Source organism: Coffea arabica, chromosome 11c (genome assembly GCF_036785885.1).
Source record: "Coffea arabica cultivar ET-39 chromosome 11c, Coffea Arabica ET-39 HiFi, whole genome shotgun sequence".
Classification (NCBI taxonomy): domain Eukaryota; kingdom Viridiplantae; phylum Streptophyta; class Magnoliopsida; order Gentianales; family Rubiaceae; genus Coffea; species Coffea arabica.
This window is the reverse complement of record NC_092330.1, coordinates 35,317,158-35,334,112: the sequence shown is the minus strand read 5'-3', so window position 1 is coordinate 35,334,112 and position 16,955 is coordinate 35,317,158. Positions and strand designations below refer to the sequence as shown.

Here is a 16,955-nt window from a genome sequence, read left to right as displayed (position 1 = left end):
TTTAATAAGTTATTTATTTTCTTGTATTTTAATGTACATTTTCTCATTTTTTGCAGGTTTGCTTTACGAAAAGAGAAAAAAAAAAAACAAAACAACAAAAATAAAAAAAAAATCAAAAAATCATTTTGTTTCACCAAATTAACTATTAACCCATTTTCACACTCAATGGCCATGGACTTGTCTTTTCATTAATTGAGAAATCATCATTTTGGAAGATTCAGCACACAAGCTCCATTTTGGCTACAAGACATCTCTCGGCTTTCTCCAGGACAGAAGAAGGAAGAAAGGAAAAAATTTTCCCTCCCTCTCTCGGCTAGCTCTTAACAGACAAGAAACAAAAACAGACAAGAAAAAAAATTCCCTCGGCTCTTTCTCTGGTCTCTCAACCGAAAAAAAAGAAAAAAAAAAGAATAACGCCTCTCCTTCTCTCGGCTCTCATCTCTCCCAATATTTTTCCAACACATTTTGCACACAACAAGGCAGCAACCAGTTGGATAATTGGAGCTTTGCATCAGAAACTTCAACCAAGCGATTGCCACCTACATTGAGGTAATTTTTAGTTTTGTTTAGCACATTAAATCCATGCTTCATTGTTTAATTTTCTTTTGCTTTTGCTGGTTTCCTTGGTTGTTGGGTTGCTAATTTTTGGGACAATTCATGCACAGAACTAAGAAAAAAGAAACGGGCCTATGAATGCATGTCAAGTGTTTGTGAAAATGCCAAAATGGAAAAAATGAATTTTAGGGGCTGTTTTGCTTTATTCTAGTCTCTTTATGTTGTTTTCTTGTCAAATTAAAATCATAGTTGTATTATAGAGGTTATAAGGAGCATTGTAATATATTTTTTATGATTTTTGGTGAAAGATTTGGGTGTTTTAAAAAATAAAAACTGGACTGTATTTTGACTTTTTGGCCACTTTCAGATCATCTTTTGTAAAAACTAACTCCGGAAATGGAACCTACGCGAAAAATCGAGTGAGGGGGTGTATTTTGAGGATTTTTGGTAACCGGAGAGGTCACCGGCGGTAGCGGTCGGCGGCGGCGGCGCCACCGGCGACCACCATGGCCGCCAGCTGAAGCTTCAGCTCGCCTGGGAAGAAGAAGAGACGGAACGAACGGGGAAGAAAGAAAAGAAAGAAGAAGAAGAAAAAAAAAGAAAGAAAAGAAAAGAAAGAAAAAAGGGAATTGGGCTAATGTTTATTTTTCTAATGGGCCAAGAGTTAGTTTTGGTTGGGTTTTGGAGTTGGGTTCTGGTTTATTTTTTTTGGGTTTTCCGTTGGGCTAAGAGGTTGGAGCCCATGTATTCTGGCTGGGTTTGAGGGATAAAAGGACGGGCTGGCCTGTGTGTTTTAGCTTGGGTTTTCAGTTGGGCTTAGGTAGGTTTGGCCCAAGTAAAATAAAAGAGCGGCCCGATGCCCTTGTTCTTGCCCAGATCTGGTTACGATTTGCACTTTGGCCCCTGGTCTTTGGAGTAGTTTTATTGTGGCCCAGAACATTTTAAATTCCTTTCACCTAGGTCCTTAAATTAATTGCATTTTGGTCCCTGAATTTTATCTTTCATTTAATTTTGACCCTTAAACTTTGGAAAAATATAACTTCTGTCCCTAAAAGTTTTCAATCTTTGCAATTCAGTCCCTGATGAATTTTGACTCTCTTTATTATGATTGTTTCTTTTCTTTAATAACTAATTATGTTATTTTTGAACATATTCAACTTGCAATTTTTAGATGTTCTTAAATTTCTTTGCGTTTGACATGTTAATGTGAATTTAGTATTTTAACATTATTATTATTTTCAATTAAAGTGGTGCCATGATTCTTTTGTTCATTGTGAGTATAAATAGGACAATTTGACTCCATTTAGTCACCACTTCAAACGGGAGGTACCCCTATTTTATTATTTCAATGTCAATTACGTGCTCTTATGTGCTCCTATTTGTTCCTATGTGTTTATATATTTTTATATGCTTTATTTACTTGATTTAAATATTCATTCAAATTTTCTTATATATGTTTTAGTTAATTTTTATAATGATTCAAGAGGCATTTAAATACCTCAAAAAATGTAATAGATAGGATAATTAGATTTGTTTTATTATATTTTTCCCTTCTAGATTGTAGTTAGGCGCCCCCGATGTAATAGATAGGTTGCGTGTTTATGTGGCTTATGTGTTATGTGTTTTGTCCGTTTTTCTTAGGATTTTGGCATCTAGATATTATGTTTACGTGTTATGTGTTACGTGCTCTTATGTGTTTATTTGTTTTAATTTATGTTTTATTTGTTTCGCTATGAATTGTTAATGCATGACGTCACCACACTAGTCCAACGCTAGTTGTGGTTTCTCCCTCCGCTTACTTGCTAGTCCAACGCTAGCAAGGATTTTTAGAAATGGGCTAGTCCAACGCTAGACCCTTTAGGTCATCTTGCGCTAGATTCATTTTGTGTGAAATTCATTACATTTTCATGCATATTTTTTTATCTTTAGGATTTTTCTCATATTGTATAATATTCCCTATTACATTACCCCATATCCTCTATATGTGTTAATCATGTCATTTAGAATTGCATTTCATTTAAATTAGTTCATTTGCCTGTTCATATTAGGAGAATTATTCTTTAAATATGGGAAATGGGGTGATTATAACTTTTTAGTTTAAATACTCCATTAATCCCTACATAAGAAAATCATGTCACGAATTTTTGTCCCCCATACCCGTTATGCTTGCATTCATTTTTCTTTGCTCACTTATACCTTATGTATATAATTTAATTTTCTTTTCTTTTCTTTTAATTTCATCATTTGCATACTCGTGACACCTTCAAGGAATTATTTTGGCCTTCGCAATTAATGTGATTGGTTCAATTAAACCCTTGAATGAACATTTTGATCTTTTCGATATTTTATAAATTTAGGTTTGCATCTATGTAAGAAACATCCAAATATGATAAAATCAAGGGTTAGATTAGGAAAATTTTGGCTAAACCTCGCAACTAGCTTAGACTAGGTTGAAAGGGTGCCTTAGATTTGAATTAATTGAACCTTTGCCTTCCCTTTCTTCAACCGTGACTCCCGAACTCATTTTCTCTTTTTTCAAAGACCTGGAGTTGTCGAAAAGGGTTTTATTTTATTTTTGTCAAAAATATTTTTTGGGTGACTTGGTACACCAAAACCCCATACCAAGTGGCGACTCCTATTTTTTCTTAAAAACCCTTTTAGACTAAATTTTGGACCCAAATTGTCGCATTCTTTTTAAGTCCCATTCTAGGTCCTTTTTTTATCTATTATTAATAAATCACATCTTTTTATAAACACCTTCTTATTTACTTTCTTTTCCATCGCGAAAAATGGGGCGCGACAACTTGGCGACTCCACTGGGGACGTTAGAGAGTCCAAGCACTTGGTTTAGTCGTCTTTTCTCTCTTTAACCCTTATATTTATCATATTTGGATGTTTTAGGTTGCATTTTTCTTTTTTAGGATGTTTTGCATTTCACACTCGTAATTGTTCCTCGTCTTACGTGTATGTGATGAATGATTTATTTATTTACTTTTGTTTCGCGCTTTGCATTTGGGGGGTGGGGAATATTACCCTAGAGCCTCGCATTGGTTCTCGATCCTTCCCCTCCAAACCAAGCACTAGCATACGTGCATACGTTTTATCTTTTGTCCCTAATTTATTTTTCTTTTAGTGGCTTGCCACGCCACTCTTCCCTGTTAGGATTAGGCGACCCACTTGGACGTGTGATCGCGACACGACGTGTGCGTAGCATGATCCGAGGGGTCACTCAATCTTCCATTTTAAGCTTTGGGTTGATGACCTTTAGCTTTTAGTCGAAGATTGAGGATTTTTTATAGATTCACTTGGACATGTGGCCGTGGCACGACGTGCACGTAGCAATGTCTGGGGAATCGCTCGAGCCACCGACAAAAAACCTTGGGATTAATGACCTTTGGTTTTCAAGTCTGAAGGCTCGGGGACCTAAAACCTATCGAGTCTAGATGCATTAGTGAGCCGATACCTCATGCATCCATGATAGTTTATCTAAGGTAGAGTCTGCCTTACCCTATTAGGGACACAATTCACGAGGGGAGGGATCTAACCCCTCTTTTCCTTTTATTGCTTTCTCTCTTTGTATTGTTTTGCTACAATGTGTTATATGTATTTGTCTGATTGAACTAACTTTTCTTGATTTTTGTCTCCATTGCATTCATAAGCCCTAGAAAATAAGAGTTCTGGCATGGTACTCTCTAGGAGCCTACCCTGTTTGATATGACACGTTTAAATTTAATACTTCGCATTTACAGCATAATTACATTTCATTTTAGACTCACCCCGGCATACAAAAGGGGGTTCTTCTAGGTCATGTTTCATTTGTATACTGCATATTTAGTCGCTTAGATAAATTGGTATCATGCATAAACCTTAGAGGGAATGCCATTTAGGGAATCTCGTTATAGGAATAAACCACCTTTTGTTTCGGATATATAATCCAATGAGATTTGCATGTTTATATTTTGTGTACCATCCAAAGGGGTAGTGCACAAGGTAAGGTAGGATTCGATCCTTTTTGTGTGACGGCATTGAGAATGATGGAACAGTTTTTACGCATTAGAATATGAGCCTTTAATAATCACCTTTTGGCCATTTTATCAGAATTGGTAAAAATCCCTTGCGTAAAGGACATTAAGTTGAAGAAATTCACAAATTCCTCATCGTTGAGATGATAAGTATGTTAAGGCCAAATTTTGATTTCTGAAGGCTCATAGACTAATAAATCACACTGATTTTTTTGAAACTACCAATGGGCAGACAATTCCATCGATTTGGATAAATCATCAATTTCATTCATTTCATTTTTGTATCTAAGATGATTGAATCGATTTTTTTTTATAGATCATTCGACCCATACAATTTTGCTCATTTTTTTTTAATTTCATTTTCATTTTGAATAAATCATCAATTTCATTCTGTTTATTTGGCCAGTGATCCAGTCGATTTGTGAATAAACTGTCAATTCCATCCAATCCATCTTGACCAATTTATTCACTTTAGGTCAATCCAGTCAATTTTGAATAAATCGTCAATTTCATCCAATTAATTTTACCAGCTTATTCAATTTTTAGGACAATCCAATCAATTGTGACTAAATCGTTAATTTTTTAGTAAATTTTCAATTTCATCAAATCCATTATTTTTTTTAGGATAATTCAGTCAATTGTTTAGTAAATTTTCAATTTCATCCAATCCACTTGTTCAGTTTTATTCACTTTTAGCATAATTTAATCAATTTTTGAACTAATTATCAATTCCATTTGATCCATTTGGCCCGTTTATTCTTTTTTTTTTTTAAAAAAGTTTTGATCTATGGTTTATTGAATAAACTTGTCGAGACATTTCAATTCATTCAAAAATAAGCTTTTCGCACTAAATTAATTTTTAATATCACTTTATGTGTCAATCAAAGCAATCAATCCATTCGGACTTTGTCCTCATTTTATTAGAACAAATTGTCTCTTGTCACTCCAATTAACCAAATTTTTTAAAATTGTCTTCTATTCGAATTTCAATAAGTCGATCGGATCCATCAGGTATGGTATGGTGCCTACCCCTGAGGATTGCATTTTCATGCTAGGCCAACCCTTGGCATAAAAGGGCTCTCCCATAGGACATGCATACCGATTTTGCAGTTTTGCTTACTAACTCTGGGTATTTTGCTTTTATTTTTTCCCCCTCCCCTGCATTTATAAAAGTTGTTTTAACAAGGTAAAAAAAAAATATATATTTTTCCTATATCTGATAATATTTTTGGGTCTAATAAATTTTGAAAAATTACAAATGTTACTTGATTCTTGGGCAGATCCCACAATGTGAAAAAAAATGAAATGAAAAAAAAAAGAGAATGAAAAATCCATTTGAAAATGCTAGTGTAAAGCATCTCAAAAATCTCTTGATTCATTATTTCTAATCCATTTTGTCTCAAAAGATAGAAAGAGAAAGTGTGTATATATTTGAAAGTGTATTCTTTAGAGATATTTTTTTTTCTCACATGTATTATATTTGAGAAATTTTCAAACATTTGAATAATAAAGTTTTATTTAGACAACTATTGTTTTGTATATACTCATTCTTTATTTGCTCATTGGGAGATTTCATGATGAATCCTAAGAAATAAGGCTAAATTGAAATTTTTTTGACCTCTTGTTCGAAATTCATGAGCGTATGTCCAATTCTCAAAATTCTTTGCATACACTAGATTTGTGGTCTAAACTATTCAATGAGAGCAGTCGAAAATAAAGAGGGGTCATTCAAATTTGATAGTTTGTCATAGAATATCAACCCCGACACTTTTCTTTTTCATTTTTTTTCGTCCACTTCTATTGAGCCTCTAAGATCAGTCACATTGGTTGACTAGTTTCAAAGTGAGACAATTTTTTACTGTGAAAATGTCCTGGGTGTCTAATCAGATTCAATCCACATCTGAGTGAAAGCAAAAATGTACATTACTTCTTATTTTGGGAATTTGGGATGATGCTTTAGGCTTTCATTTCTCTATCCATACAGTTTTTATCATTCAGACTCCTTTTTGAACCATCGCAAGCACAATTTTGTTTCAAATAAGAGCCTTGGTGATCACAACCCTACATTGATGAAATTTTCAAATGTCAAAAGGAAGTGGATTTTCCCAATGGGCTATTCTTTACTTTGGTTGTCATGAGAAATAAGAATGATACTTTGGCTATCGTTTCTCCTATCTACACACTATCCATCCTTTGCATCCTCATTTGAGCCTAAATTGGTGGTTCGTTCCAAAAGCACTCATGATCGCACCCCCACACTGGGGAAGGAGATTTGAGAATTGAAAAATGGCAAAGATGTTCAAAATTTTTGAAAGGGACATCAAATAAAGAAAACGAGTGAAAAAAAAAAAAAGAAGAAAGAATTACAAGTTGGGGGATTCTGACTCTACCATTGATATTTTGGTATTCAATATCGAAAAGAAAGAAGGGCCATCTACACTCCAAATTAGGGAGTTTTCAATTTTATCATTGACTTTGGGATATCAATATTGGTAAAAAAAAAAAAAAAAAGAAAAATGTGAAAAATGATGATGAACTGAAAAGAAAAGAAAAAGCAAAGACATCCAATGCTGAATTCCCTCTAGTGATTGAGAAAAAAAGAGAGAGAGTCAAATGGGGTCCCGGATTTTAAATCCAAAATTGGGGCAATTTTTTAAGGAATGCGATCTTAAGTGCGTTGTCCTTGAAAAGTTTATTTCTTTTAGCTATCGTTGTTAAGCCACATTACAAGCTCATAAAATCCATTGCTGACTTCTCTTTCATGACAATTTGAAGTGAAAATCTTGCCTCTAAGGAATCTTCCAATCACTCATGATCATAAGGCCATAACCTGTTTTTATATGTTTAGCTATCGTTTCTACTTATATATTACAAGCCTATACAGTTTATATGTTGACTGAGTTTTCTCAAGAAATAAGAGTGATAAACTATTTGCTTTCACCAAAATGTGATATTAGATGTGCTAGATACAATTTGGAAAAAAAAGACAGATCCTGGCACACCATCTCCCTGAACCACCTCAAAATCATGAATAATACCCATTTGGTTGGTCCTAAAAGATGAGCTCATAAGAAAAGTGATCCTTTTCCCTCAACACCGATCCCAAAATGAGGAAGAGATCTTTTACAATTTGGTCTTATTTTGAGGGATTTATCATGGAATCTTCTACATGAGTTTGGATATGATATTTAAACTCTTCATTTGAAAAATGTAGTTTCTATTCACATTGCATGTGATTATTTTGCAAATAAAATAAGCCCAAATTGGGGCAAATTTTTTGTAATACATTTGCAAGATGTTGTCAAATAAGTTCACATTGAGGCAAAAAAAAAAAAAAAAAAAGTTTTATAATACATTTGTAGGGTATGTCCAAGATCAAGTATATATTTTTTAAAATCTTGATAAGTCAATACTTTGCATGAATCTTAATTGTTACATCATTGCTTAAAAAAAAAACACAAAAAAAAGAATAAAAAAAAATTGAAAAATTCCCCTTATGCAGGTGTTTATGGTTGAGATCGAGGAAAAAGTGCAATTCAAAACTTGCAAATTTGGAGATTAATCACAAATAAAAATGGAGCAATAATGCTACATTGCAAAGTGGAGGATCGGCTATTTGCTCAAAAGGAGTACATACTTCAGCAGCCAACTTGAAAAAAAAAAAAGAGAAAAGAAAAGAAAGGAGGAATGAAAAAAAAAAGAGAATAATGAAAAAAAAAGAGGAAAAAATGAAAAAAAAAGAAAAGAAAAAAAGATTGAAAAAAAAAGAAAAAAGAAAAAGAGAGTTTTTCCTTCGATTTTGCGAAATTTTGCAATTGAACTCTGGGAGCATTTCATTGGAGATTACATTTCTAAGTTGGGGTAACACCTTGCCCTCTTATGCTGTAATGGAAGTGGTAATACATGCCAAAACCGAGATTCCGTCCTTGCACATTTTGACAAAGGCTCAGGCAGAAGAAATCGAATGGATTAAGGAGCACAATGAGTTGCTGTCTCTAATTGATGAAAAAGAAGTTGAATGTTTGTCATGGACAATGCTATCATCAAAGGATGGTTCGTTAGTTATGACAAGAAAGACAAATCTCGCTTATTTGAAGTGAGGGATAAGGTTTTGAAGTAAATTCTTCCGATTCAAGAGGAGGTTAAAGAAAAGTTTGCTCCAACTTGGCAAGGGCCATTTATTGTTCAAAGAGTGCTATCCGGAGGAACACCCATTCTCACAGAACTGGATGGACAGGTTTTTCCTCTGCCAATCAATTCAGACATGTGTAAGAAATTCTTTATCTGATTAGGTGATTTTTCTTTTTGAGATACCATCTAGGGTGGATTAAAGGCGAACCTTCTTCTTTTCTCTTTGAATATCTTACCCTTGATTTTTCCCTTTGAACCTTCAGAATAACTTAATCATTCTTTTTGATAGCCCCCTAAAGATTGCAAATCCCACACCAGGGCAAATTTTTAGCTCCTATTTGTCATGAAAAAAAAAAAAGAAAAAAAAAGAAGTCAAAAGCCAAACTGGGGCAATTTTTTCGGTTTTAATACCCTCATACTGGGGCAAATATTGATAGAATGCGGTCTTAGGATTTTTGAAACCTCTTTGAAAATTTTTCTTTGAAACCTTAACACTTTTGCTACACCCCACATGACCCCATCAAATCATAAAGTCTCGACCTCCGCCTTAGTGGTATTTCTAATAAAAATCACTTAATCAAATGGCAAATGATGTCAATATACCTTCACCATTTTTACATGGGAAGGGTTGTCGCGCTGATGCCATCCTTTCTTTAAATACATTTTTGAGTTGATAAAGGTCGTTAAAAAGATTTGTTCATTAGGTGAAAACCTGAAAGAGTGTCTTCAAAGGAATGGAAGAAAGAAAAAGACAAAGAAAAAGAAAAAGAAAAAAAAGAAGGACGAAAAGAAAAAAAAAAGAAAAAAAAGGAAAAACAATAGAAAATGAAAACAAAATAAAATAAAAAGGTGTGACCTTTGTAAAAATCCGAAAGGCTAAGGTCATAAAAGTGAGATTTTGGAGCACAAGAGAATCATGAATGAAAAGCGGGTTGTCGACACTTGAGATACCGGCCATTCATTCAAATCTGGTCATTAGAAAAGTTGATTTGTGGTACAAAGTGAGGTATGGCTGACTGATGCTAGAAAATTGAGAAGATTCAACACAAGTTGCAGCACAACTCTCGGGGAGCAGTTTTGACATCAAAAGATCATGCTTGCATGGTTCTCAAGGCCAAAGGAATCACAAAGGATCACATGGGTGGTGGCATTATGTGATCACTTTTTCTGCCTTTTCGAAAGTATGAAAAATGTGGTCTTTGTTAAACATGATTTACGCTGGAGCAAATATCAGAGGAATGATCTCCAATTTTGGTAATGCATTTTAAATCGGCTTTGTGAAAAAGAAAAAAAAAAAGAAGAAAGAAGAAAGAAAAAAAAAAGTCTTTTAAAATCGAGAGGGCAGTGGCATATGTATGTACCTCTTAAATCTTTTGAAGGGAGAGTTGTCATTAGTATTTTTCAAGTTTTAAAATTCATCACTTTTGATCTTTTCAAAAACAAAAAACAAAAAAAATGTGTGTGTTTCTTTTATTTCTTCTAAAGTTTGAAAAAAAAAAAAAGAAGATTACAAATCCACCAACTTGAGCAACAAGGTCAAAATGCAAAACAGATGATTGGTTGTACAAAAATTGATTCAAATTGAGTCAATTTCTGAAATGATTTTTCAGGTAAGTATTCAAAAACTTTTTCATGCAATAACGTGTGTCATGTCTTTTATCACCGTTAGCATCGAGTATTGACTCACTAGCGTGTGTTTTGTTTTTTCATATCCGTTAGCATCGGGTTCAACCCACTAGCGTGTCTTTGATCACCGTTAGCATCGAGTATTGACTCACTAGCGTGTGTTTTGCTTTTTCATATCCGTTAGCATCGGGTCAACCCACTAACGTGTCTTTGATCACCGTTAGCATCGAGTATTGACTCACTAGCGTGTGTTTTGCTTTTCATATCCGTTAGCATCGGGTCCAACCCACTAACGTGTCTTTGATCACTGTTAGTATCGAGTATATCTCACTAACGTGTGTTGTCTTTTACATCCGTTAGCATCGGGTCCAACCCACTAACGTGTCTTTTATCATCAGGCAGGTTTGGCTTGTATCCCACTGACCATTTTTTATTTAATTGGGTTAAAGTCTGTCCCACCAATCGGTCATTAAATCAAAAAAAAAATAAAAAAAAAAAAATCAATCATCATCATCATATTTAAATTTCCTGTTGGAGCGTAATCGCGTCCCTCCGCGCATCTTTTTCTAAAAGACAATTTAAATTTCTGTTGGTGAGTCTCAGCGTCCACCGCGCACCCTCCTATCTCCCTTCTATCAACTTAAATTCCTGTTGGTGAGTCTCAGCGTCCACCGCGCACCCTTCTATCTCCCCTTCTTGACAAATTTAATTTTCTGTTGGAGCGTAATCGCGTCCCTCCGCGCACCAATTTAAATTCCTGTTGGTGAGTCTCAGCGTTCACCGCGCACCCTTCTATCCCCCTTCTTGACAAATTTAATTTTCTGTTGGAGCGTAATCGCGTCCCTCCGCGCATCAATTTAATTTCCTGTTGGTGAGTCTCAGCGTCCACCGCGCACCCTTCTATCTCCCATTCTTGACAAATTTAAATTCCTGTTGGAGCGTAATCGCGTCCCTCCGCGCATCAATTTAAATTTCTGTTGGTGAGTCTCAGCGTCCACCGCGCACCCTTCTACCTCCCATTCTTGACCATTTAATTTCCTGTTGGAGCGTAATCGCGTCCCTCCGCGCATCAATTTAAATTCCTGTTGGTGAGTCTCAGCGTCCACCGCGCACCCTTCTATCTCCTATTCTTGACAAATTTAAATTCCTGTTGGAGCGTAATCGCGTCCCTCCGCGCATCAATTTAATTTCCTGTTGGTGAGTCTCAGCGTCCACCGCGCACCCTTCTACCTCTCATTCTTGACAAATTTAAATTCCTGTTGGTGAGTCTCAGCGTCCACCGCGCACCCTTCTATCTCCCCCTTCTTGACAATTTAATTTCCTGTTGGAGCGTAATCGCGTCCCTCCGCGCATCTTTTTCTAGTTATGACAAGTTACTTTCTTGACTGTTTTGATTAATAATTGTGCTTTCTCATTCATTTTGTGTGTCATGTTTAGAAATTCTGAGAGACCAAACTTTTTCGACTTTGCAAAGTTCACAGTTGGTCAATGCACTTGTTTCATTGTGGTTCACTTGCATTTGAACTACGTTTGACCTGATTCCCATGGTGGGATACGTAGGCAACTCTACATGGGTCCGGTCACATTTTCTGCAATGTTATTGCATCATTTTGTCCAATAATTTCAGCCAAGTGTTGGTTTGTTTATTTTAGTTCAGGTGCAGCTACAAGAGACAGATAAGCAATTTGGTGTCTACGTCTTTGTCTTGAGTTTCTTTGAAACTCTAGACAAAGAGGGGCAAGCTGTAGACACCAAATTTTTGTCAATTTTTAATATTTTCCCAGGATTTTTCTATTTAATAAGTTATTTATTTTCTTGTATTTTAATGTACATTTTCTCATTTTTTGCAGGTTTGCTTTACGAAAAGAGAAAAAAAAAAAACAAAACAACAAAAATAAAAAAAAATCAAAAAATCATTTTGTTTCACCAAATTAACTATTAACCCATTTTCACACTCAATGGCCATGGACTTGTCTTTTCATTAATTGAGAAATCATCATTTTGGAAGATTCAGCACACAAGCTCCATTTTGGCTACAAGACATCTCTCGGCTTTCTCCAGGACAGAAGAAGGAAGAAAGGAAAAAATTTTCCCTCCCTCTCTCGGCTAGCTCTTAACAGACAAGAAACAAAAACAGACAAGAAAAAAAATTCCCTCGGCTCTTTCTCTGGTCTCTCAACCGAAAAAAAAGAAAAAAAAAAGAATAACGCCTCTCCTTCTCTCGGCTCTCATCTCTCCCAATATTTTTCCAACACATTTTGCACACAACAAGGCAGCAACCAGTTGGATAATTGGAGCTTTGCATCAGAAACTTCAACCAAGCGATTGCCACCTACATTGAGGTAATTTTTAGTTTTGTTTAGCACATTAAATCCATGCTTCATTGTTTAATTTTCTTTTGCTTTTGCTGGTTTCCTTGGTTGTTGGGTTGCTAATTTTTGGGACAATTCATGCACATAACTAAGAAAAAAGAAACGGGCCTATGAATGCATGTCAAGTGTTTGTGAAAATGCCAAAATGGAAAAAATGAATTTTAGGGGCTGTTTTGCTTTATTCTAGTCTCTTTATGTTGTTTTCTTGTCAAATTAAAATCATAGTTGTATTATAGAGGTTATAAGGAGCATTGTAATATATTTTTTATGATTTTTGGTGAAAGATTTGGGTGTTTTAAAAAATAAAAACTGGACTGTATTTTGACTTTTTGGCCACTTTCAGATCATCTTTTGTAAAAACTAACTCCGGAAATGGAACCTACGCGAAAAATCGAGTGAGGGGGTGTATTTTGAGGATTTTTGGTAACCGGAGAGGTCACCGGCGGTAGCGGTCGGCGGCGGCGGCGCCACCGGCGACCACCATGGCCGCCAGCTGAAGCTTCAGCTCGCCTGGGAAGAAGAAGAGACGGAACGAATGGGGAAGAAAGAAAAGAAAGAAGAAGAAGAAAAAAAAAGAAAGAAAAGAAAAGAAAGAAAAAAGGGAATTGGGCTAATGTTTATTTTTCTAATGGGCCAAGAGTTAGTTTTGGTTGGGTTTTGGAGTTGGGTTCTGGTTTATTTTTTTTGGGTTTTCCGTTGGGCTAAGAGGTTGGAGCCCATGTATTCTGGCTGGGTTTGAGGGATAAAAGGACGGGCTGGCCTGTGTGTTTTAGCTTGGGTTTTCAGTTGGGCTTAGGTAGGTTTGGCCCAAGTAAAATAAAAGAGCGGCCCGATGCCCTTGTTCTTGCCCAGATCTGGTTACGATTTGCACTTTGGCCCCTGGTCTTTGGAGTAGTTTTATTGTGGCCCAGAACATTTTAAATTCCTTTCACCTAGGTCCTTAAATTAATTGCATTTTGGTCCCTGAATTTTATCTTTCATTTAATTTTGACCCTTAAACTTTGGAAAAATATAACTTCTGTCCCTAAAAGTTTTCAATCTTTGCAATTCAGTCCCTGATGAATTTTGACTCTCTTTATTATGATTGTTTCTTTTCTTTAATAACTAATTATGTTATTTTTGAACATATTCAACTTGCAATTTTTAGATGTTCTTAAATTTCTTTGCGTTTGACATGTTAATGTGAATTTAGTATTTTAACATTATTATTATTTTCAATTAAAGTGGTGCCATGATTCTTTTGTTCATTGTGAGTATAAATAGGACAATTTGACTCCATTTAGTCACCACTTCAAACGGGAGGTACCCCTATTTTATTATTTCAATGTCAATTACGTGCTCTTATGTGCTCCTATTTGTTCCTATGTGTTTATATATTTTTATATGCTTTATTTACTTGATTTAAATATTCATTCAAATTTTCTTATATATGTTTTAGTTAATTTTTATAATGATTCAAGAGGCATTTAAATACCTCAAAAAATGTAATAGATAGGATAATTAGATTTGTTTTATTATATTTTTCCCTTCTAGATTGTAGTTAGGCGCCCCCGATGTAATAGATAGGTTGCGTGTTTATGTGGCTTATGTGTTATGTGTTTTGTCCGTTTTTCTTAGGATTTTGGCATCTAGATATTATGTTTACGTGTTATGTGTTACGTGCTCTTATGTGTTTATTTGTTTTAATTTATGTTTTATTTGTTTCGCTATGAATTGTTAATGCATGACGTCACCACACTAGTCCAACGCTAGTTGTGGTTTCTCCCTCCGCTTACTTGCTAGTCCAACGCTAGCAAGGATTTTTAGAAATGGGCTAGTCCAACGCTAGACCCTTTAGGTCATCTTGCGCTAGATTCATTTTGTGTGATATTCATTACATTTTCATGCATATTTTTTTATCTTTAGGATTTTTCTCATATTGTATAATATTCCCTATTACATTACCCCATATCCTCTATATGTGTTAATCATGTCATTTAGAATTGCATTTCATTTAAATTAGTTCATTTGCCTGTTCATATTAGGAGAATTATTCTTTAAATATGGGAAATGGGGTGATTATAACTTTTTAGTTTAAATACTCCATTAATCCCTACATAAGAAAATCATGTCACGAATTTTTGTCCCCCATACCCGTTATGCTTGCATTCATTTTTCTTTGCTCACTTATACCTTATGTATATAATTTAATTTTCTTTTCTTTTCTTTTAATTTCATCATTTGCATACTCGTGACACCTTCAAGGAATTATTTTGGCCTTCGCAATTAATGTGATTGGTTCAATTAAACCCTTGAATGAACATTTTGATCTTTTCGATATTTTATAAATTTAGGTTTGCATCTATGTAAGAAACATCCAAATATGATAAAATCAAGGGTTAGATTAGGAAAATTTTGGCTAAACCTCGCAACTAGCTTAGACTAGGTTGAAAGGGTGCCTTAGATTTGAATTAATTGAACCTTTGCCTTCCCTTTCTTCAACCGTGACTCCCGAACTCATTTTCTCTTTTTTCAAAGACCTGGAGTTGTCGAAAAGGGTTTTATTTTATTTTTGTCAAAAATATTTTTTGGGTGACTTGGTACACCAAAACCCCATACCAAGTGGCGACTCCTATTTTTTCTTAAAAACCCTTTTAGACTAAATTTTGGACCCAAATTGTCGCATTCTTTTTAAGTCCCATTCTAGGTCCTTTTTTTATCTATTATTAATAAATCACATCTTTTTATAAACACCTTCTTATTTACTTTCTTTTCCATCGCGAAAAATGGGGCGCGACAGTAACCTCAAAAAACTTCTCAAAAATTTTAAACTATACACTTCAAAATATTCAAAAAAACATACACTTCAAAAAAATTTTTAAAAACTTCTACAGTAAGTTACAGTAAAGTATTAGACAAATATCCAAAAAATTCACTTGCCAAACGGAGCCTGTAATTTGAGCAACTTTACACGTAGTTTCGTTGCTGTAAAATATTTGAGCTTGTTAAAAAATTTGTTCATTTCCCAATCCCAAATCAAAGTATTTTACTAACAAAAGGTTCTTTCTCAAAGAATGGTACTTGATTCTGAACTCTCTCAGGTGGCAACATAAAAGTTTTACCTTCATTGTCAATAATAACATGTTAGCATTCATCTAAAGTTGATTTGCATTATCCTGTCATGCAGTATGGCCGTTTCAGCTATCTGGATTTTCAAGATGAAATTGTACATTGAAATAAGCACAAGTGAGGACACGTGAAAATAAAATGAAATAAAACAAAAAACTGGACAAGTAACTCCTATAGCCATGTGTTGGCACAAAAAAATCAGGCAGCATAAGGCATTAAATTTTCAAACAAAGAAACAAATTCACAATTCACAATTGAGTAGATAAATTCAACACCACCCTACAAATATTTTTATAAAGTAGTATGTATCCGAAATTTCACATCTAAGTCAAGACAACTTTACAAAAGCAAACCAAGTCCAAACGCAAATATCTGCGGGCCGAACATTACAAGAGCAAAAGACATCGTTCTTCAATCCAGAAGCAAATGCTGACCTCCCAAAAGTTTGAATGAACAATGTACGCCTACGTTAAAATAGTTACAACAATTAGTAGGTGACAAGCAAAACTTTAAGGGGAAAAAAAAAGAAAAAAAACACAAAGGATTTGCCAGAAAATATCTCATGCATTATTTTAAGGTACCTAACAAGTTGTTAGCCAATTAAAATAATTACCTATTCCACAATATATATATATATATATATATATATATATATATATATATATATATATATATATATATATATATATAGTCATCAAAGCACAATGGTAAATAGAATCGTCTTCACATGAATTGACTGATTTATTTCTTTCTAAAGCAAGAGTTAAATGGGGGGATTTTTCCTAGAAAATTAAACTAACTAATTAACTCTAACAAAGGAAACATGCAAAAATTAATTAAATCTAAATAATGATAACGATGACTCTAGCCAAAGGAATAACTTCAAAAATGATTCATGGTCATTGATGCAAAAATAAATTCAAGCATTCATTGATAAGTTGGTTATAGTTGTCAATAATCTCCAACAATCAGTTTTTTCTTATTTTTTCAATAGTTAAGGTACGGCCATTAACTACTTTTCTAATCGAAAGATAACTCTAGATACGACCGTAGAATTTAATTTCATAATTGTATTAAGGAATGTAAAAATTTTGTTCTAACCAACAAATACGATATGAGGATTCATTTAAGTTAGATTGCA

General features: G+C 34.4%; 1 long non-coding RNA gene across 1 annotated transcript; it reads left to right on the top strand.

The window, feature by feature from the left end:
- The first annotated feature begins 127 nt into the window (after window positions 1-127).
- LOC140016868 (uncharacterized) lies at window positions 128-14,548 on the top strand. The gene is made up of 2 exons (XR_011823112.1): window positions 128-549; window positions 8,080-14,548. It is a non-coding gene; the product is annotated as an uncharacterized lncRNA (long non-coding RNA).
- Window positions 14,549-16,955: the final 2,407 nt, after the last annotated feature.